Source organism: Sorex fumeus, unplaced genomic scaffold, assembly GCF_029834395.1.
Source record: "Sorex fumeus unplaced genomic scaffold, SorFum_2.1 ptg000020l, whole genome shotgun sequence".
Lineage (NCBI taxonomy): Eukaryota > Metazoa > Chordata > Mammalia > Eulipotyphla > Soricidae > Sorex > Sorex fumeus.
The window spans coordinates 3,333,004-3,356,956 of NW_026606077.1; the positions used below are offsets into that span (position 1 = coordinate 3,333,004).

Sequence of the window (23,953 nt, forward strand, 5' to 3'; positions counted from 1 at the left end):
TTATTTCTTCTGATTTTTATTTTTTTCTCTATTTTCTTCGTGAGTCTATGAATCAGTGTTTTGATCTTTATTCCTTTGGAAAACTAGCTCTGGGCTTCATTAACCTCTTTTTATTGGTTTTTGTGTTTATTTGGAATTTGTGTTTCTATATTGTTAGTTTCTACTCTAACTTAATCTTTTCTTCCTGCATACTCTGGGCTCATTTTGTTGCAGTTAGGTTATTTGGGCCTTCTCTTCTTTCCTGATGAAGCCTTCATTGCTATGAATTTCCCTCTTTGGACAGCTTTTACTATGTCCCAATTATTCTGTGTCTTGATTTTCATTTGTTTCTAGGAATTATCAGATTTCTCCTCTGATTCCTCTTTGATCCACTGATAGTTCAGTAGTAAGTTGATTAGCTCGAAGTGTTTCCATTTTTCCCCCAGATTTCATTATCCTTAATTTCTACTTTCAAAGTACTGTGTTCTGAAAATATGCTTGACATTTTTTATCCTTTTAATTTTATGTAGACTCATGTGGTCTATCTTAGAGAATGTGCCAAGTGCACCAGGAAAGAACACGAACTCAACAGTATTAGTATGGAGAGCTATACACATGATTATTGAATTTATTTCTTCAAGATCAATTTTCTTTATTATTACTTAATTTTGTTTATCTATCCATTAGTGAAAGGAGGTTATTAAAAACTGTACAGGTTACTGATGTGAGTATCTTTTCCGGGTCTTTTCCTGGGTCTATTAGCAGTTGCTTTATATATTTGGGTGAGGAGGTACTTTTAGGTCCACACCCAGCAGCAGTAGGGGATCACTTCAGGTGGTGCTCAAGGGACCATATTGGGTGCTAAGAATTGAACCTGGATCAGACACATGAAAGGTAAATGTCCCACCCACTGTACTGTCTCTCCAGTTCCTGCTTTAAAAGCTTTTGATGATTTTTCATTTGGTGCATATAGGTTTTCTCTCTGATGATCTCTCTCTATGAGTAAATAAAATACATTCTTATCCCTTAATGCTTTTTTTAATTTGAAGTCTATGTTGACTGGGTAGGGTCATTTCCTGTATAGAGGATTCCTATTGTGATGCTTATTTCATTCAAAACTTTTTTGCTTTCATCAACCATTTTCTTTTGCCTGTAGAGTTTCAAAAAATACAAATGACATAATAATAAATGGTTAACAGGCACTTAAAAAGCTACTCAACATTACTAATATTCAGAGAAAAACAAATGAAAACCACACTAAAATGTCTCATGCATGGTAGTATGAACGTTGTGGTGGAGGATGTGATGTTAAAATGATTTATGCATGAATTTTAACCATTAACAATATTGTAAACCAAAACACCTAAAAAAATAAATTTCAACAGTATAAGCAGTAACAAGAGAAAGAATAAAAGGAAACTGTACCCTGTTATAGGAATGTGAATTGGTATCACCACAAAGTAAAACTGTATGTAGGTTTCACAAGACATTAAAACTAGAACTACCGTTGTGATAGAGCAATCCCATTTGGGGGTGACCCTATTTTATTTGAAATCTTCTAGTCCTACTCAGGAGAAAGTGTCTGTTATATTTTTTGTTGTCTGACATAATATTAAAGTTCTCTTTATTCAAAAAAAAAAAAAAAAGAACATTTGCAGCTCTAAATACACTACAAATCTCCTCATCAGCCACCCTCCAGAACTCACGGTTGCTCCTCCCAGACGGGAGTATAAAATGAGGCCCCCATAACCATGCCACCGGACTTCGCACCAGGCTGTTTTCACTCAGGGTGCTCCAGAGGGGGACGGGTGAGAGCCCTCCCCCGCCCCAAGGGACCCAGCTCTGGTAGTTGATCTCGATTAGTCAACTGCTGCCATGTTTCAGGCTGCTTTCCAAACCACTTCCTACGCATTTTCCATAATTACCAGACCATGTTTGACCGGGTTTAGACAGTAGGCAACAAATCATAGATATATATATATATATATATATATATATATATATATATGAGTCCTACAAGCTACCAAGAGTATCCCATCTGCACAGACAGAGCCTGGAAAACTCCCCGTGGCATATTCAATATGCCAAAAACAGTATCTATAACAGGTCTCATTCCCCTGACCCTGAAAGAGGCCCCAATAGTTGGGAAAGGGGAGTCAAGAGAGGTTGCTAAAAATCTCAGGGCTGGGATGAATAGAGACGTTACTGGCACCTGCTCAAGTAAATCGATGAACAACAGGATGACAGTGACACAGTGACAGTGATACACAGCAGCATTATTCCAGATGATTAGTACATGGAAGCATCCTAAATGTCTATCAACAAATACAAATCATCACAATGTAGTGAAATACCTAGCTTCTACTAAGCTTCTGCCCTAAATCCAGAATCTGTAGGAAACGTTCAAGAGCTCATGGCTACTTTTGTTTAATTAACCAAAACTTTCTCTGAGATGGGTCACTTGCTGCAGCAATGGAAAAGGGAGAAAGAAAGGGATCTTTGGCCATGGTCGAGGTCTTCTGATACTAGACAGAGCAGAGGGACAGGCATCCGTTTTGTTTTGCCCATACTGACACAGGTGAATGACGCTGGGGTCCCCACCGTGATTAAGCCCAGGAACTAAGAATTGAGTTTTAGAGTTTGATTAGTGGTCATGTGGGTTGTGGGGCATCAGAACATTGTGAGAACGGAGAGGAACACTGTGGTAACCTCTGTAAATAGGAAGAAACCTGGAAAGCGCCTTCAAAGGAACAAGGAGGATCCCAAAACTAAAGCCACACTGCCACCTAATGGTGGGGGTGGGGAGGCAAAGCACATGGCAAGAAAAAGTCAATTTAGGACATGGAAATGCTGAAAGAAAACAAATGCTCAGACATGAAACTTAAAGATAAAATTGGAGAAAAAAATAATTTACAAAAGTTATCATGAGTAAATTCATTCATGAAGAATATCAACCACAGAAAAACAGGTTCAAGATAACAGAAAAGATGCTTAGAAGACAAAGGAGGTCTTCAAATAGGTTGAGGTTATATAGAAAAAGAGAGAATAGACTGAGATGTGACAAACGTGATAGAGCACAAGGTCTTCATGCGCAAGGCCCTGGGTTTGTTCCCTGATACTGAAAGAGGAACCCTGTTTCCCCTTGCCAGCTGCCATTTTTTTTAACTTTTTTTTTTTTATTAGTGAGACACCATGAGGTACAGTTGTGGACTTACAAATTTTTGTGCTTGGGTTTCAATTATACAATGATCAAATACCCATCCCTCCACCAGTGCCCATTTCCCACCACCACGGATCCCAGTATCCCTCCCATCCCCCCTCCCCCCATCTCACCCTGCCTTTGTGGGTTCCTTTTGTTCTCTCTCTCCTTTTGGGTGTTGTGGTTTGCAGAGGCATTAAGTGGCAATCATGTTTTTTAATTTTTAATTCTACATCCTACTTCCTGAGAATTCAAGGGCTCTTTCTGATAAACAGAAAGTTAACAATTGACCAACATTAAACTAGATCTCAGACCTTAGGCTCTCCACAAGGCTGAGATAATCGGAAATACCTAAGCCTAATGGCCAGACCACCCTGACCCTTGCATCTGCTCTAACACTTTTGTCAATTGATAAGAAATGCAGAGAGCCAAATTTTCATTTCAAAGGGTCTACAGAAAAACTCCTTGCCTGTAACTTCCCTGCATTCTCTATAACACAAAGTTATAGTTTATAGCCCAGTTTCCCTATAAAAATCCCCACAAAACAAGTCAAGAGTAACTTAGTTCTTTACTAAGATCCACGTTCTCCCCACCCCCACCCCCACCCACACACTTGGAGAGTTCCTTTTCTTTTCTCTTTTACTTTCCAGTGAACTTTTCTACTTTGTAGCTCCAAGTCTGAGCATCTTTTAAACTCAATATTTTCACTCTTGAAAACATCGAAGAACTTGGGAATAACAGACAAACATAGAGACCCGCTGTCACTGCTCCTGCATCAGTTCCTCATAGTCTCTCAAGCACCGGTAAGGGCAGCCCTGGTAGTCCTTGGGTAGGTGTTGGGGCAGGTAGGAGCCTCCAAGTATGTCCCTCACAATAATAGTGACCAAAATAATCCAAACAGAGATGGTGGATATGCGAAATACAGTGAAATAACAATAGACGGCCATGAAAAGCAGGGTAAGGATGCTTAATCTTGGCGAGAAAATAATAATCGAAAATTAAAATACACAAATTAATTAGGAAGGAGAAGTTAGTTGAAAAAATATAGAGAAATTAGACACCATTAGAAATGAAAACATAAGGCTAATGGATATCTCAGAAAGTGAATAGCTGAGAATCTATTTTAATAATAGCTAAGAATTTCTAAAGCCTAAAGAAATAATTACAGAGTGCTTGCTTTGGCAGCACATATACTAAAATTGGAAGGATATAGAGAACATTAGCATGGCCTCTGTAAGGTCCCTTGGGACCCAGAAATTCCAGTGCTAAACTCTGCTAATTAGTAACTCTTCCTTACCTGCCCTCTCCCTGGTAAAATCCTTCAGATGTAAATCTTGCCCCCTCCCTAGTAAAGCCTTGAGATGTAAATTCTGTCTCCATTTGTTGACTCTTCCAAATTGGGATGTAAATCTTGCCTCCTGGGTTGACTCTACCTTATCTGCCCCTCCACCAGTAACTCTCCCCTCATCCCCCTCCACCGGAATGTAGGTGCCATGAGCTGTAAATCACAGGAGAGCCGAGTGGACATGGAAGATAACCAGATGTCTGAGTTATGAGATGCCCGCTAGCCACAATGCCCATGTACACAAATGCTGATCTTTGAATCTATAGGCTAAGGAGTGATGTGCTTTTAATTGGATTGGTTAAGAAAGTATATGTTGTTACAAATCTATTGGCTATGAAATGCGTGGGCTTTGCTGTAACGGCCAGTGAAGGCCTATATAAGATCCCCTTTGAAGAAGTTCGGGGTCTTGCCTAACCTATCAACCTGCTTGTCTGTGTAGGCAGCTCAACCCTGGCTAGCCCGTCTTACAATAAACCTTGCTTGCTATTTGCAGTCTCTGGAGTTTCTTTGTCGTTAAAGGGAGATCACGATCCGCGCCCTAACATTTGGAGGCCCCAGCGAGATCTCCCGACGGCAAACTGGCCCAGAGAGCAGGTTTTGAAAAGGCCTTAAATTCTGGGGAATATTCCATCTGTTTTCTGGGGGAAAGGTGTCCCCATCTGAACCACGGCAGGGAAGTGGCTAACCCTGACTGGGAGGACTTGAGGGACATAAGGTTTCTTTGGGTCCTAGTCTGTTTTCCTAAGATCAGGAGGACATATTTTCTGAGTCCTCATCTGTTCTGGAGGACATACTCTCTGGGTCCTCATATGTTCTGGAAAACCTGGCACCAAGAGAAGAAGAATAAGCCCTCCGGAGGTGAAAATCACGTGCACGGCCTTTGGGCAAATTTGGGAATCCCAGTGTGACCATGGTGAGTGAGGTGCGCACCAGTGTGAGAGGAGGACTGGTCCAAGCGAGTGCAGGAGTGTGATCTGTGCGTGTGTTCTTAGTGTGTGTGTTTGTCTTATTATCTTTCTCCTAATTCTGTTTATTACGATTGTTTAATATGGGTCAGAATCAATCGACCCCCAAAGCTTTAATTCTTGATCACTTCTCTGAGATCCACAGGAAAGCTCAGGATCTGGGCTTGATGAACAAGAAAAGTAAGTTTGACACTTATTGTTCATCAGAATGGCCTTCCTTTTGTGTGGATTGCGGTCCCCCTCCCCCCCCCCCCCCCAGGTTTCTTTTCTCCAAACCTTGTGGCTCAGATAAAGGAGGTAATCTGTGGAAAATCTGCTGTGAAGGTATGCTCCCTTGGCAATCTCTATGGGGCATGGGGGAGGAATGTGATAACCTCTGTGTGAATGTGTGCGTGCATGAGCACCCTGATAGGTCCTCCTATCGGGCATGATTTCATAACTCTATGACCTGGCACTCTTAAAGTCCCTCTAAAGTCACGGAGCTGGAGTGGGCTGCCTGCGATTCCACGGAGAACATACGGTCAAGGGTGGCACTGGCATAGCTGCCGGTCGCAAGTCACAATGCTGAACCACTAAGGCCAAGTTTTCCACCGGCCAGGCAAGCATCTGAATGGTCTCTGCAAAGAGGCACCCCTCCTTTGTCTGTTTTGCATCACAGTCCACTATGGGAAGAATGGGAGGAAAGTCCACTATTGAGAAGACTCTGGAAAACTAAGGCAGAACAATTTCCAGGCAGAAAATCCTTTTCCCCAACCGGTCTCAGTCTAACCTGAAGATCAGCTAGAGGTCAATTGAAATGCTAATGGAGGCAGTCCAGATGCAAGGCAGAAAGAAAAAAAAGGGGGGTGGGGGGGGGGGGTAAACGGCCGGTAAGAGGCCTGAGAAAAGCCACAAGCCAGCAAAAAGAGGGGAAAAAGTAGCAAGCTAAGAAAGGCAGAACTTTTTTTTTAAGGAGCAGAGTTCTTAAGACCACAGCACTAAGTTTGGCTCGGGCACACAACTGTGGGTCTGCCCAACGCCAGGCCCACACAGGTGGAGACAGTTCAAATCCAATGAGCCTTTGAGTAAAGGCCAGTTTACGGGGGGTTAGAGTCCCCTCGGGAGAGGTCAGAGTAAAAGCCAATATACAAGGGGTTCAAGTCCCCCCTGGAGAGGCTAAAATGATACACCGGGAGAAAAGTTTTGCCAAGGAACCATCCTTTTTCATAGATGATTTCTTGAAATTAGATAAACATCCGAGGAGTTTCCAACTAGGTAGTTTTTGATAAGGAGTATCTCGATGACCTCTGTAACACCATGTAGCCTGAGTATAGTGGGGAAAGATAGCCCAGTGGATGGCAGTTTGCATTACCAGATCATTTTTCAGTCATTTTGCAGTCAGATCTTTGCAGTTAACAAAAGAAATAGGATTATCAAAGCAGAGGAGGCAGGAAAATGCAAGATCTCATGATTAACTGTTTGACATCAGAAACAAAGAAGTGTGTCACTAAGGCAGCCTATCCCCATGTCTGATAAGATACTAGCTCCCTGCCTCAGAATTAGCCTTGGCCAAAATATGGTAACATCTTTGTCATAGTTTATTTTGACGGCTTATATCAAGAAAAGCACTTTCTTGACCCATTTTTAACAAGCAGGAGACTGGTGGTCAGGCTGGGAAATGGGAGCAGTGTTCCCAATCAGCCAATAGGGCTTCTTTGCCCCAGGGACTGTCCCTTCCTTTCTCAGTCCATCAGTTTCTCCCTGCCATTTTTGAAGGGTCAGATTGATCGATCAACTGCAGATGTGTGCACATGTACGTGTGGTGTTTTAGTCAGTTCATTGTCTGTCTGTCTGTCTGTCTGTGTGGAACACTTAAGTGTTGGAACCAGGCTGAAATCAGAAGTAGAAATTCTAGAGAAGTTAGTGATATGCAACCCAGTGATTTAAGAAATGGAGTTGTTTTTGGAACCAGTTAGACAAGGGTTAAACCTTATCAGAAGGTTGAACCTACAGAGAGAGCAGAATTCTCAATCTAAATTTCTTGCTAGAAGAACAGTAATGATTATATGAGTAACAGTTGAAATCCTTTTGAACTTAAGAATCTGTACTATCTAGAAGAGCTATGGAACTAGAGCCTGAAAGTAAAGTGAAATAAAGTTCAGAGAATGTAAGGCTTTATCTTACAAGCCTCGCCCAATTGTAATGAGGAATTTAGCTCTTTTACAAACAACAGAGGTACAAAAGACATCAAAATAAACAAAGTTTTCTTACGTTTCCATAAATATTGACAGACCAAGTGTTATTTTCTATGACAATATCAAAGTTTGGTAAAAACCAAAGGGCTTTTTCTGTGTCTGAAAGCATGTTTGTATTCTTGTGGGATTGTAAAACTATCTGGTGTATCATGATTTTAAATAACTAAGGTACAATAACTATTGAAATTAAGTCAAAGAAGATTTTATCATGTTTTATAAAAATTGATTGTTCAAAGGTTTTATGCTGTTATGTTACATATTTGTATCTGCATTGGATTAGAATATTTGACCTAGAAGGAGTTAAAATAATTATGACACATGAAAACAGGTTCAAAAAGTAATGGTTTAGTTTAAACATGAATTTCTAGAGTTATGAAATTGGTTGCAAAAATTGTCCTACCAGTGCTCTATCTGATCTCTGAGACTTTAACTAACTAAAATTTCTAGAACTACTAAGAGTTATAAGATGGGTTAATCTCAGATGTCAGCTTGCTGTAATAGTTTCTGAGAATGGAGAATTTCATGGAAAATGTGGGAAATTTTACTAACTATATTGTTAATCAGCCTGTCCAGTGCTTGAAAGTACATGCTACTATTTTGAAAAACTTTATTTCATGCAAAGCCTTGTCACCAGCCCTGATCTTTGGAGAGCTTTGTACACAAGTGTGAAATCCTTAATGTTTCATGATAATCTATGAGTGTTTTAATCTTTATATCTGTGTTTTCCTGGAAATCAGAATTCTAAGATGTATCCTGGTTAATTTCTAATGTGAAGTGAACTTTTGCCTAGTGAATATACCTTATAAGAACTTTAATTGTTTAGCATTTTTAAGGCCTTTTGAATATCTATAGAATTGATCTAATGCTTTTGAAATAGCAATGCAGAGGACAGTTTTGTCATGTTAAGTAAAGAAACTCCTTAAATTACTTCTGCAGAATTGTTCTAGTGCCTTTTTGGTAAGCTCTATGGAAAAGATATTGTACAGATTATCTGGACTCCTGTTACAGTGCTCTTAGACAATTGAATTTTTCAAAAAATTGCAGGAAATCAAGGGTTTTTCAATGTGAGATTAAATGAATTAGACAGGTAAGGCTATTTACTGGACTCCTGGTACAGTGCTCTTAGATAATGGGAAGTCAAGGTTTAAACATGATGCTAAATTGTATCCTTTATCACTACAGATTTAACCATCTTTTGACCAGGATCCATAACAAATGGCTGTATTGCATCTCACTGTGAGTAAAGTGAGAAGCTTACTTTTCTCTTCTTTTGTACCTTCAGTATGTTTTTGATGCTTCATGGCACTATGTTGGTTTGCATAAATCCAGATAAGTCTTTTCTCTCTGTAATAGGGGCTACCCCTTATGCAGACAGGAAAAACCAGCTATGGGACCCCAAAGCTCTCTTCCAGGGAAACCATCAGGGGATCTGTCTAAATGACAGGAACAGGGACTTAACAGGTACTGTTTCAAGTACCTACAAACCTCAGGGCAACCCTAGAGGCAGGCCGGCTCAAGGAAAGACTGGAAATCAGCATTGCTATGGAGGAATCTAGGAAGGAAAGAACCTGGAAACCAGGATTTCTCCCAGCCCTGAAGAAGGGATGGGATGGACTCCTTTCTGCCAGGACATCTCTGTGGAAAATGAGGCCCAAAGCCACATCCAGTTCAACCAGAAGGCTCGAGGCCATCCAGTTTGTTGTGGGACATCTTATGGCCAGGCCTGGGTAACTCTGACATGTCAGATAAGATTAATGCCATTATTGGTATGTCTCCTATCTTTAGCTGACCCCCAGGACTTTGCAGTAAATAATGGGGTATCCCAAATGGAGAGTTCTCTAATCTTGCTGTGTTTATGCAAAAGGACAAGCCAGGTTTGTTAAGCTATTTGGCAAAGTTTTAAAATGAAGGTGGAGAGAAAACCATGTTTCTGTAACTTGCTTCTTGTAAGAATCAGATTCTAATTCTACAGAGCTGATTGGACAAATGTATTCTAATCTTGCTCTAAAAGGTATCCCCCCTTGGGAATTTTAGATAAAACTTGGTTTACTGGCTATAGGTAAACAGCCTGATTTATAAAGGAACTCAGTGTTGTGCATGATGTCACTAGTCTGATCAAATCATTGGAGGCCAGAACTTTACTAGGGAGAGCCTCAGCTCAAAGAGCAGAATTAATTGCTTTCCCCTAGTCTGTGAATTGGCCAATGTTGCTTTGGTTTCTGTTGCTTTAACTCTTGTCTTAAGACCGCATAGAGAAATCTCTAACATTCCTGCTCGAGATAGTCTTCCAAAACCGGAGAGCACTCGACCTTCAACCTGTTGTTCTTCAAGAACAGAGAGCTCTGTGCCCCTCTGGTGGAGGAATGCTGTTTCTACGCTGACCACTGTCAGAGACTCTATGGCCAAGCTACGAGAAGGCTTGAACAATGCCAGAGAGAAAGGGAGGCCCGGGAGAATTGGTTTGAGTCTTGGTTCAACCAATCCCCCTGGCTGGCCACCCTCCTTAGCTGGACCAGAGATAATCCTCCTACTTCTGGTAACTGTAGGCCCTTATATCTTGAATCACCTTGTGGCATTTGTCAAAGACAGAATTGATACAGCCTAACTCTTGATCCTAGGGCAACAATACCGGATTCTGCCGTCCACTGGGGAAGATTACTCCTCTGTATGATGGGCCCACTGAGAAAGATTCCTCAATATGAAGTAGAGAAAGGGAGGAATGTAAGGTCCCTTGGGACCCCGAGGGAAATTCCAGTGCTAAACAGTGTTAAAGTGCTACACAGTGTTAAACAGTGCTAAACAGTGCTAAACAGTGTTTAAAGGGAGATCACGATCCAGGTCCTAACAGCCTCTGCACAAGGATGACACACAAAATCAGGAAACATTCCATGTTTTTAAAATAAATAGCTACAGATATCCAGAGAGTTGATAAAAACCCAAATTAATTTTTCAATTAATTGACTTTTATTTTCCATCGACAGCCTTGGCTTAGAGTATTATGGAATTTCGGAAATTGTGTTTTATGCCTCAATATGTGCACTGTCATTGCTCCCACCACCAGCGTCCCAGGGCCACCCTCCTCCAAAACCCACCCATCTTCTTATTCTTCCACAACCTCTCACGTTTGTCACTAGTTTGATAAAAAAACAGATTTTTTTCAATTCTAAAATTATTTTTTCTGGTTAAATAAAAATATTCACATATAGACATAAAGTGAAATCATCAAAAGCCAATTATTAGGTAAAGGTAAAGGCCCTCCCGTTGATCATCAATTTGCTCGAGCGGGCCCAGTAACGTCTCCATTGGAGACTTGTTGTTACTGTGTCTGGCATATTGAATACTCTCGGTAGCTTGCCGGGCTCTCCGAGAGGGGCGGAGGAATCGAACTCGGGTCGGCCATGTTGGCTGCGTGCAAGGCAGACGCCCTACCCGCTGTGCTATAGCTCCAACCACTAGAGGAAAAATAAAACAGGTAGCACACAAAAGGGCTACAGTATGGTTGTCACCAGACTTCTCAGTACAAAATCTACAGACTATGGGGCTGGAGAGTTGATCTCAGAGTTAATGCACTTGCCTTGAACATGGCCAACCTGGGTTCAAATTCTGACACAGAATCTGGTCCTCTGAGCACAGCCAGGAATAATTCCTGAGCATCGCCAGCTCTAACCCCAAAACAAACAACAACAACAATAAAATCTGTAAACTAGAAGGAAATGAGATAAAAGAGTCACATTTCTAAAAAAAAGTACTCAACTCTGAAAATGATATGAACAAAGAAAAGTTTTCCCAGATAAAAATTAGATAAGTTCTTCACTACAAAACCTAATCTATGGTACGAAAAAGAGATACAAAACAAAAAGTGAATAAACAAGATGAAAGTTATATAGATTCAGAAACATAAATGTAAATAATATTCCCAATCCTATAATCTTGTTCTAAAAACACTGAAATAAGAAACAAGCAATTACAGGATATAAACAGGGGTCATTGTCACCACAGGTGCCATAGTGACCTTCCATAACCAGGAACACAAGCGCCATATTGTATCCCAGGGTCCATAGTAATAGCCATCTAATGGCAGCATATTGGTGAACTCTCATCCTGACAGGAGCATGCCACATTGGCTCTCCATTACTAAAGTCCTCTGAGAATCTTCTATCAATCCTATGTGTTTGTTTTCCTGACCAATAAGACTCCCATTGATGTAGGCAAGCAGGTAGGGAAGGCCCCTTCCCAAGGCAATGGCAGTAAATCTCCTGGGAAGTTATAGTCCTGAACTCATGGGGAACTGCTGCCAGACCCTGAGGAGGCTGGACCACCCCCCTCCAACAGAAGCTCCTGCAGAAACAAAAGCCAGGAAAAGAATTTCTAAGAAGACTGGCATCATTCCCAACCCCCTTGATAACCTCCCTAGCAACAGACTTCTACCTAGGTAGAAGCCCTACATGGGAGCAAGTTGGAGAAACCCTATAAAGGTCACCTTGAACAAAGGAAGCCCACATATGCTGCCCGAGCCCATGTGCTGCCTGTGCCCATGTGGTCAAGCACATGTGGTGCCTGAGCACATGTGTTGCCCACATCTCCCCTCTTGAGACATGGACTTTCATGCTTTCACAGCTAATGCCGGGATGTGTGTAGGAGTTATCTCCACCCTTGGCTCTCTCTCTTGAGCAGGTTACTCCACACTCTCACTTTTTCTCCCTCCTTCCCTTCAAAACCTCCAAATAAAAACTATGTAATTTCACTGCTCGTCTACTCCTGAAATTCATTTCTTCTCGATTCCTCCGCCCCTCTCGGAGAGCCCGGCAAGCTACCGAGAGTATCTCGCCCGCACAGCAGAGCCTGGCAAGCTACCCGTGACGTATTCGATATGCCAAACACATTACTGGGCCCGCTCGAGCAAATCGATGAACAATGGGAGGACCGTGACCGTGACCGTGACCGTGAGACAAGAACCCAGTAACATTGGGTCCCAGGTGGCAGAGGTGGACCAGGAGAAAGTGACTGTCTTTCTCCTCTACATTTCACATGAGTCACTCGTGGGGCTCATGGACATCACCATGATTCCTGGTTTTCATGACAAAAAATTGTTGCATTAACATATTCTGGCATTTTGCTGTTTTTCTATCCCCTGCATACTTGCTTAATTGCCCTTTTAACATTTAAGAGAAATTCAAAATACTGAATCTCATCTTGGAAATATTCTTTTTCTCTTAAATATTAAAGGATATACATAATTAATTCAAAATTTACTCTCCAGTTTAGAGTTCAAAGAATTCCATAAGTAAGTTTAAATTGTTTAAACACTGAAAGTTAATTTAGAGACTAATTGGTCCCACTCTTCACAGAGATTTAAAAAATAGAGAACTAGGAAGTAAGTCACCAGGGGCCAAGAGACCTATCAGAGCTGACACAGAAATTTAGAGAGAAAGCCAAAAACACAGCCACAAATTTTTACTTAATTATTTTTTTAATTGTCATAAGAGAGCCCATTCTAGTCTCAAACAGTTGACTTACACTCTTGATCTGAATTGACTCCTTTTAACCTCTTTACCTTAATCCCAACATTTCTGAATGGCTTCAATATAATTTTGGCTATGGGAATAATTTTATTTCATTTTGTGAAGAAGTGTGAAGACAAACAGCACCATTACTTACAATTATGACTCATCGCTTAAAGTTTAATATTTTAACCTTTGCTTCTTATTGTCTTTTTTATGTCACATGATTTATACCATCTATTCTGATTATCCAAAGAGTCACAAGACCTTTCAAATATTCTGTACTGATTTACTTTTAAAAAGTATGCACAATAATAAAAAATTTCTTTGGCTGCTTTTTACATAAATTTCTCAAGCACAACAGTTCAACCATTCACTCACAATCATAAAATTAATTATTTCACATTATATAATTTGCTAGATCAACATTTGTGACAAATCTACATTGTTTCATAAATCTTCCCTGCATTGTTACTCATATATATATGAGGTTAAAGTATTAAAAAAAAAACAAAAAGAACAAGGAAGGGGGTGAAAAGAAATAGGTAGACTGGGGAACAACAGGTGAGGCACAAAAAGAGAGATGAGGAGTTATCTTAAGAAAGGTCTCTATTACGTACTGGAACTAGACTAAGGACCAAACATGATGGTCTCACAGTATCTGTATTGCAAACCATAATGCCCAAAACTAGAGAGAGAGTAAGAAGGAAGGAGCTTGCCACAGAGGGAGGGGGTGGATGAGGTTGGGGTGGGGGGAGGGATACTGAGAACATTGGTGGTGGAAAATGCGCACTGGTGGAGGGATGGGTGCTTGATCATTGTATGACTGAAACTTAATCATGAAAGTTTGTCACTTGTGGTGATTCAATTAAAAAAAAGTAAGGAGCAATAGCACAGCAGTAGGGCGTTTGCCTTGCACGCAGCCAGCATGGCCGACCCGAGTTCGATTCCTCCGCCCTTCTCGGAGAGCCCGGCAAGCTACCAAGAGTATCTCGCCCGCACAGCAGAGCCTGGCAAGCTCCCCGTGACGTATTCGATATGCCAGACACAGTAACAACAAAGTCTCCAATGGAGACGTTACTGGGCCCGCTCGAGCAAATCGACGATCAACGGGAGGGCCTTTTTTAAATTTGGAAAAAAGAAAGGTCTCTGCATGTAAGTCTAGGTGTGTGTGTGTATGTGTAGATTTGTGTGCCGTATGCATATGTATGTGCACCCATCACAATGACACAATTAGAAAGAAATCATAATTATGTTTTCTTAATTTTTGACTGATCTGCTGCAAAACAGGAAAATATTTTTTACAGAACAGAGTCAACTTTACTCTGATCAATATACCTCAGTTAAAATAAGAAATTATATAACAATGCATGCTTTCTCCAGAGATGTCAAATATAAAGACATCAAATAAAAAATCTGATAACTCAATTAATCACAATGTTGCTGGCCAAAGGTAATAGCACTATACTCCTGAGAATCTTTTGAAAATGTCAGTGCAAGCATTGTTCTGTACCAAGGACTGTTGGCAGCCTACAAATGTATCTTTCCTTTTAAAATCTGGTACCAAGATATCCAAATCGAAAAAGAATAAACACAATTATGTCTGTTCATAGATAAAATTACCTTATACATAGACAACCCTACAGAATCTGAAAAGAACTGTCAAAACTGACAAATCCATTAAAAATTAGTTGGATTTCATAACAATGAACAATTCAAAAAGAGGAAGTTATCAAAACATTTTCATTTACAATAGGAAAACAAAAATTTACTTAGGAGTAAGCCTAATCAAGGGAATATAAAACTAGACACTGAAAACTACAAAGCTTTATTAGAAGAAATTTACAAAGAAACAAATAAATTGAAAGATCTCTCCTGTTTGTGAAGAAGAAAATATTGTTATGATGTCCATATTATAAAAATCGTGCATAAAATTAAATCAGTTCCTATTAAAATTCAAACATCAAATAACCACACGTAAATGACATAAATGAATGAAACTGGATGTGTATATCATTCCAGATGCAAAACTTAAAGTGAATCAAAGACTTAATAAATTAGACCAAAAACCAAATCTCCAGAATCTGGATAGCAGAGTGTCAGAGTGTTCCCAACAATCTCATTTCACTGGCAAAGATAGCAAAAAAAAAAAAAAAAAAAGGTACTATATGAAGTTTAAAAGCTTTTGTTTGGCAAAAGACAAAAGAGATTTGAGCTAAAATAAAAAGACACCTGACAAATGTCCAAAATGGGAACAAGAGGTGAGTAGACACTTACACAAAGAAGATATATGGATGACCAATAAGTACATAAAAAAGTGTTCATTATCACTTAGTGTCAGGAAAACACAAACCAAAATGACAATGAAGTAATATCTCACACCAGTGAGATGGTACATTTCGAAAAAATGGAAGCAATAAGAGTGGCAGGGTGTGCAAAGAAAGAGAACCCTCATGCACTATTGATGTGAATGTCATCTGGTCCAGACTCTATATAAAATAATACAAAGATTTCTCAAAAACATAAAAAAAATCAAATTAAAATGCAATTTGCTGCAACACGGATGGAATTGGAGAGTATCATGCTATGCCAAATAAGCCATATTATTTCATTCATCCTTGGTTTATAGAGAAACAAAACAAGGAAACGGAAAGTATCAAATGATAAGAAACCCTAGGCACTGGATTACAAAACTGGAAATACCAAGTAAGGTAGAGTGGATGGAAAGTAAGAGAAAGGCATTGGTGAGGAATCTTAGGCACTTGAGCAGCAGAGAGGTATGGTAACTGTGTACACCACAACTATGAACATTAACACGAGTGAAAACATGTGATCTACATGATAGTAAATTAAATTTACGTGAAAAAAAAATTTTAGGTTAAGATGGTATATTTTACATTGCGTGTTTTTATCATCACAATGAAAAGGGGAGAAAAATTGCCACTCAAAGTGGCAATTAAGTAGATGTTTATATTTGCCTAGACAAGTCCCCGAGAAATTTACTTGAAACATCTGTAGCAGCATGAAGTAAACTTTAATCAAGATAAATAAATATTCAAGATTTGATTTCTTGTGTTGTTCAGGTTGTGAGAGGACTAGATAAATAGGTGGATAACAGAGAGGAAAATTTTATAAAGTTCACTCCTTCTGGGCTGGAGCGATAGCACAGCGGGTAGGGCGTTCGCCTTACAAGCGGCCAACATGGCCGACCCGAGTTCGATTCCTCCGCCCCTCTCGGAGAGCCCGGCAAGCTACCGAGAGTATTCGATATGCCAGACACAGTAACAACAAAGTCTCCAATGGAGACGTTACTGGGCCCGCTCGAGCAAATCCACGATCAACGGGAGGGCCTTTACCTTTTACCTTTACCTTCACTCCTTCTAAGATATTTAAGTGGAAAATCACATTGTAAAATTCACAAGATTGTTCATGTAGTATATTTTACCATTATAAAACTTCTAATTAAGTATCTAGTTTTACATATCTTTAGCCATGTAAGCCAAATTAAATACCAACTAAAATAGAATTAAATTACTACCCCTAAATAATTACCTCCTACATCTATCATTAAAGTAAGGAAAGTAAATGGCATTGAAAACATCGTGATGTTCATCGCACATGCACAAAAATACCTTTTGAAAACCAAAGATTTCTGAGATGTCAAATGTGTAAGAAGGAAGAGCTGATATACTTATCTGACAATCCCCAAATATGTTTAAAAATATTTTGTACCTAACAATGTACTTATTTTAAGTACCTAATGTACTTACTCTTAATAAATGATAAATTAGTCATTTTAAAATATAACATTTTGGCAGATAATCTGAATGCATTATCTTTTGGGATTTTTTGCTCAAGTTGATATATTTACATGGATGCCACTGAAAAAGTAAAATAAAAAACTTTACAAAGTTGCACTTTAGCAGATTTCTTCTGCTTTCAAATGATCCTTAAAAGAAGTAATATAATTGAAATGTGTAGAGGTAAAGATTTTTACTCTAGAAGAAACTGATCCCTTGGGCAGTTACTCTGACCAGAGTCTATAGTGGTCATATAATAAGAAATGAATTTAAAATGGTATTTTAGGAGAAATAATGAGCCATGCACAGTAACTTTTGGAAGTAGAGGGAATATTTTAACATGAAAAAAGAATGAGAACAGCTCCCAAGTTCTATTTATAGAGGACCGTGGAGAGAAAGGGACAGATAAATTTAAATAAAAAATAAAATATCAAAAGCAAAAGCTAGATGAGACTAATAGTGACCCAAAACATAACTATGGTTACCTATGAGGAGGGATGGAAAAATGGTATCAGGAAACTTTCTGGAGTGAAGGACATATTTATATTTTGAACATTTATGGTGATCAAATGAGTGACAAAATTTCTCAAAGTTTTTTCAGTTATTAAAAATATACATACTAACTATACCTCAATAAGCCATTTTTTAAAAAAATTATAATGCCTGGAAATATACATTCTCAGTCATAAGCATGAATGACTGTATTCTTATAATGTGTACATACAAATATATTCCAGGATGCCAGTCATAAGAATGACCGAGTATCTGACTAAGTATATAAGAGAAAAGAACACCAGAGACTGTGAAAGAAATGAATGAATAAAGTAAAACATAAAATTATTCCATAATCTTAAAGAGCATTGTGTTTTTGAAAGGTAAATTTTATAAAATATTCAAAGTCAATATATACTTTTTAAAAACATGCATTTTCTAGCACATTTCCTATAGACTCCTAACCATTATTCTTTCAACCTGCTAGTCATGAAGTTCACCAATCGGCACCCTTTCTCTTCCTTTCTTTCCCTGTATCCCCTTCCTTTTCTTCTTCCCCTCCTTTTCTCTTTTACTGTCTCGTGTACACACACACACACACACACACACACACATCACTTTCCCAGCATCACATCACAGCCCCATTCCTTGTCTTCTTTTAGGGTTTTTAAGAACTTACCTTTGAAAAGAATTATGTCTAAAATTTCCATGGACAAAAGTTTGTTTCATTTGAGGGAAATTATTATAGGTCCCTTGGTTTTCACTGAAATTCCCAAACAGAAGCAGAAAATCAGAGAGATAACAATTGAGTGCAGTTTTTATCAGATAGGCAAAAATGAGAAAAGACATTCTACATAGAGGTAAGAAAATAAACTATGAAAAAATATAATCACTGCGTGGGTGAAACATAGTCAATTTGACTGTAAATTGTGAGCAGAAAAGAAAATAATCAGTACCTTCCCATGTGAAAGAAGGACTTAGAATCTGAAGTGCTGTGGCCATTGATTCTGTGACAACAAAATCTGTGCTTTGTCACTCATATATCCCTAATAAATAATTTGCTAGTAAATAATGGATGTTCAATCACATCTGGCAAATGGATAGATGAATGAATAGATGGATGAATAAATTGCTGGCTTGAATCATGAAGAGCCTAGAATATTATGGTAAAGATTTTAGGCTTCAGTTCAAAATCCAGCATTTACTAATCATGTCGAGAGATGGATGTTTGTGACGATAGTAATAAAAGTAAAAAGGTAAAGGTAAAGGCCCTCCCGTTGAACGTCGATTTGCTCGAGCGGGCCCAGTAACGTCTCCATTGGAGACTTTGTTGTTACTGTGTCTGGCATATCGAATACATCACGGGTGGCTTGCCAGGCTCTGCCGTGCGGGCGAGATACTCTCGGTAACTTGCCGGGCTCTCCGAGAGGGGCGGAGGAATCGAACTCGGGTCGGCCATGTTGGCTGCATGCAAGGCAAACGCCCTACCGCTGTGCTATCACTCGTACTGCAATTAAAAAAAAACTTTTAAATGTCTTTCCAAGTTTACTGTTATAATTTAAACCTCATTGTTATTCCAATATACTTTCTTGAGATAAAAGTAAAGAATGGAGTTGTAACTACCTCACCAGTAAATGCACAAAACCATATCTATACCAATTCATGATTATTAGCAAATCACTACTGTCAAACTACAGCCATGACAATTATAAATTATTTATTTCTCTACTTCCTAAAATAACTGGAGTTTTATCAACATTATGGAACATGCACTGAAGTGCATTGGGTCTTTAAATATCATAAATCTCTGAAACTAGTGGAAGGCAAAGAGTCAATGAACGGTTTTAAGGAAAAAAAAACGTTGATTTGGTATAATTTGCATCAGTAAAAAATATTACAATACAGTAGATTTAAAATTTAGAACTTAAGGCAAGAAAGTTAAAAACAACTATAATTGAGAGGAAAAAAATGAAAATATAGAGAGAAGGAGGGATAACTGGTAACAGCCGTCACTATAACTTCTCTCAGTTGGATATCATTCTTCAAAGTAACAGAACATCAGGGAAAATCCCTAAGGTGACATCTACCCACCCTCAGCAAATTGCTGAGTTAACTGAGAGACAATTATCAAGAGTCCTTTCTCCTAGCAATCAGAGACCAAACCCCTACCAATCCAGGCAAACACACCCATAAGGAAAGAAACTCTCATTACATCCCCCAAAGAATAACCAGTCTGCAGGCAAACCACCCCAATAAGGAATGGAAACGTTCTGTGCACTTACCAAAGTACAACCAGTCTGCAAGGGGAAGTCATCCACTGTGAGACTCTTGCAAGAATTCTCTTGCACGAGTCCCCAGCTACCTCCACATCTGTATGGCCTGGTTGCTCACACTAGCAACTTTGAACCCCAGGTTGCTATCAAAGGCGTTCCTGGCACTCAAACCCTGTCCAGGTCCACCAAAGTTCAGTGCCCATCAGAACTGAGGCATTCAATGAGGTAAGCCAGAAGAAGAAAAGAACAGGATGATCTCACTTCTCTGTGATATATAAAATACTGGATAAAGACATGTCCTACAATCTAGGATACCAGTTGATTTGTCCTTTCTCCCTTGCCATAAGGAGCTTAGGTTTATCAGGTTACACCCATCACAGTGCTCCCAAGACATTTCCATTCCTTTGTTTATCTGTGGGCTGGAGCGACAGCACAGCAGGTAGGGCATTTGCCTTGCAAGCGGCCAACCTGAGTTCGATTCCTCCGCCCCTCTCGGAGAGCCCGGCAAGCTACCGAGAGTATCTCATCCACATGGCAGAGCCTTGCAAGCTACCCGTGACATATTTGATATGCCAAACACAGTAACAATTGTCACAATGGAGATGTTACTGGGCCCACTTGAGCAAATCGATGAACAACGGGAGGACAGTGACAGTGTTTATCTATAATCACTTCTTTATGTTCTCTTCCCCAATCAGCTTGTCCCCCTAATCAGAATCTGTTAATTTGTAAGGTCAGATCCTTCTAGGACACTGAACTTGTATTGCAAGTTAATATTGCCTTTCTCCTCTCCTTATGTCTTTTGATTACTTTAATCCAATGTCCTTTTTGTATTGATACAGGAAGACAGTTTATATTATGCTTTGTAACTTAGGATTTAATTGGCTTTGAATATTATTCACTCCCAGACATCTGCTTTCTCAACTTAAGCCTCAGTTGCCCTTAGTTCCTATCATCCCAAAAGCAGGGTCCCGGTGAGGGACTGAATGGACCCAGGGCAAGCTGTGAGTTACCCTGGCATCAAAGTGGACCAGGCCAAAGTGCCACGATTCTTAACTATAAGTTAAGAGTTTTATCATAGACAAATGCTGTCATGATCCAAAAGTAATGACGAGACTAGGACCCTGCTAGGGATAGGAAAGACTATCTGACCTATGCACTGTAGTCTGAGATCAAGATGGCCCTACGAGAGCAATTCTATAAGTTTAACGTATTTCTTACTGTGTCCATACAAAATGATTTATATTATGTATGCTTATATGTTTGTTGGACCAGGAGAGGAGAAACACACCCAGGGGATTCTGTTCTAGGGTAGGCTGATCTGCTACATGAGAAAGAAAGAAAGAAAAGAAAGGCCCTCCCGTTGATCGTCGATTTGCTCGAGCGGGCCCAGTAACGTCTCCATTGGAGACTTTGTTGTTACTGTGTCTGGCATATCGAATACTCTCGGTAGCTTGCCGGGCTCTCCGAGAGGGGCGGAGGAATCGAACTCGGGTCGGCCATGTTGGCCGCTTGTAAGGCGAACGCCCTACCCGCTGTGCTATCGCTCCAGCCCATCTGTCCTAAAAGCGGCTTTCCCCGAGGGAAAGAACTCTACCCCTGTTGACTCTGACCACACATATGTGTAATTGTTACCCCAACATGTTGGGGCTGGACTGAGATGTCAGGATGAGCCCATGAAGACTGCACCACACAACGGGCAGAAACGTAGGGACCCATGAAAATGGGCAAGATTTCTCATGTGTCCTGACTAGCTTGGATGAGGCTGAACATTTTTCCCCTTCAAACTGCCTTCAATAATGTCAGTATATTTTAAGGGGCAGTTTTCCTTTTCTCACAGAAACCTGGCTGGTCTTTGACATGCAGATCTTAGGTGCTAGCCAGGCCTGATCTTTGGGATGTAGATTCCAGGCTCTAGCCAGACTAGTCTTTGGGATGCAAATCCAAGTGCTCCTAGCCCAAAAAAGGTTTCAGGGGTTTTTTTATGTTGTTGTTTTTTTTATTTTTTAGTGAAACACCATGAGGTACAGTTGTAGTAGACTTACAAATTTTTATGCTTGGGTTTCCTTTGTACAATGATCAAGTACCTATCCCTCCACCAGTGCCCATTCTCCACCACCACTAATCCCAGTATCCCTCCCACCCCACTCATGCCCCCAACCCATCCTACCTCTGTGGCAGAGCACTCTCTTTTGTTCTCTCTCTCCTTTTGGGTGCTGTGGTTTGCAAAAGAGGCATTGAGTGGCAGTGATGTTTGGTCTATAGTCTACTTTCAGCATGCTTCTCCCATCCTGGGAGGATCCTCCCAACACCCTTTATTTGGTGCTCCCCTCTCTATCTGAGCTGCCTTTACCCCTAGAGTGTGAAGCTGGCCTCCAAGCCATGGAGAAACCCTTATGGTATTTATCTCAGCTATTCTTGGGTGTTAGTCTCCTATTTTGTTACTTCATGTTCCCCAGATGAATGCAATCTTTCTATGTCTGTTCTTCTCTTTCTGACTCATTTCTCTTAGCATGATACTTTCCATGTAGTACCACTTGTATGTAAATTTCATGACTTCATCCTTTCTGACAGCTACATAGTACTCCATTGTGTAGATTTACCAAAGTTTCTTTAACCAATCATCCGTTCTTGGGCACTCAGGTTTTTTCCATATTCTAGCTATTGTAAACAATGCTGCAATGAACAGACAACTGCAGATGTCACTTCGACTATACTTTTTTGCCTCTCTGGGGTATACCAGGAGTGGTATTGCTGGGTCAAATGGGAGCTCAATTTCTATTTTTTTGAGAATCGTCCATACTGTTTTCCAAAAGGCACGAACCAGTCAGCATTCACACCAGCAATGAAGGAGAGTCCCTTTCTCGCCACATCCACTCCAATACCGGTTGCTTTTGTTCTTTTGGATGTGGGCCAGTCTCTGGTGTGAGATGATATCTCATTTTTGTTTTTATCTGCATATCCCTGATTAGTGATGCAGAGCATTTTCTCATGTACCTTTTTGCCATTCGGATTTTTTCTTTGAGAAAAAATTTCTGGTTCATTTCGTTGTCCCATTTTTTTGATGGGGTTGGATGTTTTCTTCTTGTGGAGTTCAACCAGTACTTTGTAAATCCTTGATATCAACCCCTTGTCAGATGTGTATTCAGCGAATATCCTTTCCCATTCTGTAGACTGTCTTTGTATTTTGGTCACTATTTCCTTTGAGGTGCAGAAGTTTCTTAGTTTAAGATAGTTCCATTTATCTATCTCTGTTTTCATGCTTGGCCAGTAGCATGACATCTTTGAAGATATCATTAGCTTCAATGTCATGGAGGGTTTTGCCAACTTTGTCTCCAATGTACCTTATGGATTCTGGTCTGATGTTGAGGTCTTTAATTCATTTTGATCTTATTTTTGTCCATGGTGTTAGGCAGAGATCTGAGCCCATTTTTTTTCATGTAGCCATCCAGTTTTGCCAGCACAATTGGTTAAAGAGGCTTTCCTTATTCCACTTCACATTTCTTGCTTCTTTAGCAAACATTAGATGATCATATGTTTGAGGGTAAATGTCAGTATATTCAACATTAGTCTGCAGCTCTGCCTTTGTTCCAGTACCATGCAGTTTTAATTATTACTGCTTTGTAGTAGAGTTTAAAGTTAGGGAGGTTGATTCCTCCCATTTTCTTTTTCCCAAGAATTGCTTTAGCTATTTGTGGGGGCGTATTGTTCCATATGAATTTCAGGAGTGTTTGCTTCATTTCTTTGAAGAATGCCATGGGTATCGTTACAGGGATTGCATTGAATTTGTACAATACTTTGGGAAGTATTGCCATTTTGACAATGCTAATTTTCCAATCCATGAGCATGGGATATCTTTCCATTTCCTCATGTCGTCTTTTATTTCCTGAAGTAGCGCTTTGTAGTTTCCTTTGTATAGGTATTTTATGCCCTTAGTTAAGCTGATTCCAAGGTACTTGATTTTCTGGGGCACAATTGTGAACGGGATTATTTTTTCATGTCACTTTCTTCTCTCTCACTGTTTGCATATAGGAAAGCCATGGACTTTTGGGTATTGATTTTATAGCCTGCCACTTTATTATACAAGTCTATTGTTTCTAGGAGCTTCTTGGTAGAGGTTATAGGGTTCTCTAAGTATAGTATCACATCATCTGCGAATAGTGGG

The 23,953-nt window shown here is 39.8% G+C and overlaps 1 protein-coding gene and 1 non-coding gene across 2 annotated transcripts in view; one reads left to right on the forward strand and one right to left on the reverse strand.

Moving 5' to 3' along the window:
* CTNNA3 (catenin alpha 3) overlaps positions 1 to 23,953 on the reverse strand; it is a 1,757,578-nt gene that overhangs the window by 1,407,830 nt on the left and 325,795 nt on the right. The window lies entirely within an intron of this gene.
* On the forward strand, positions 4,348 to 4,453 carry LOC130022763 (U6 spliceosomal RNA). Its single transcript, XR_008792300.1, has one exon. It is a non-coding gene; the product is annotated as a U6 spliceosomal RNA (small nuclear RNA).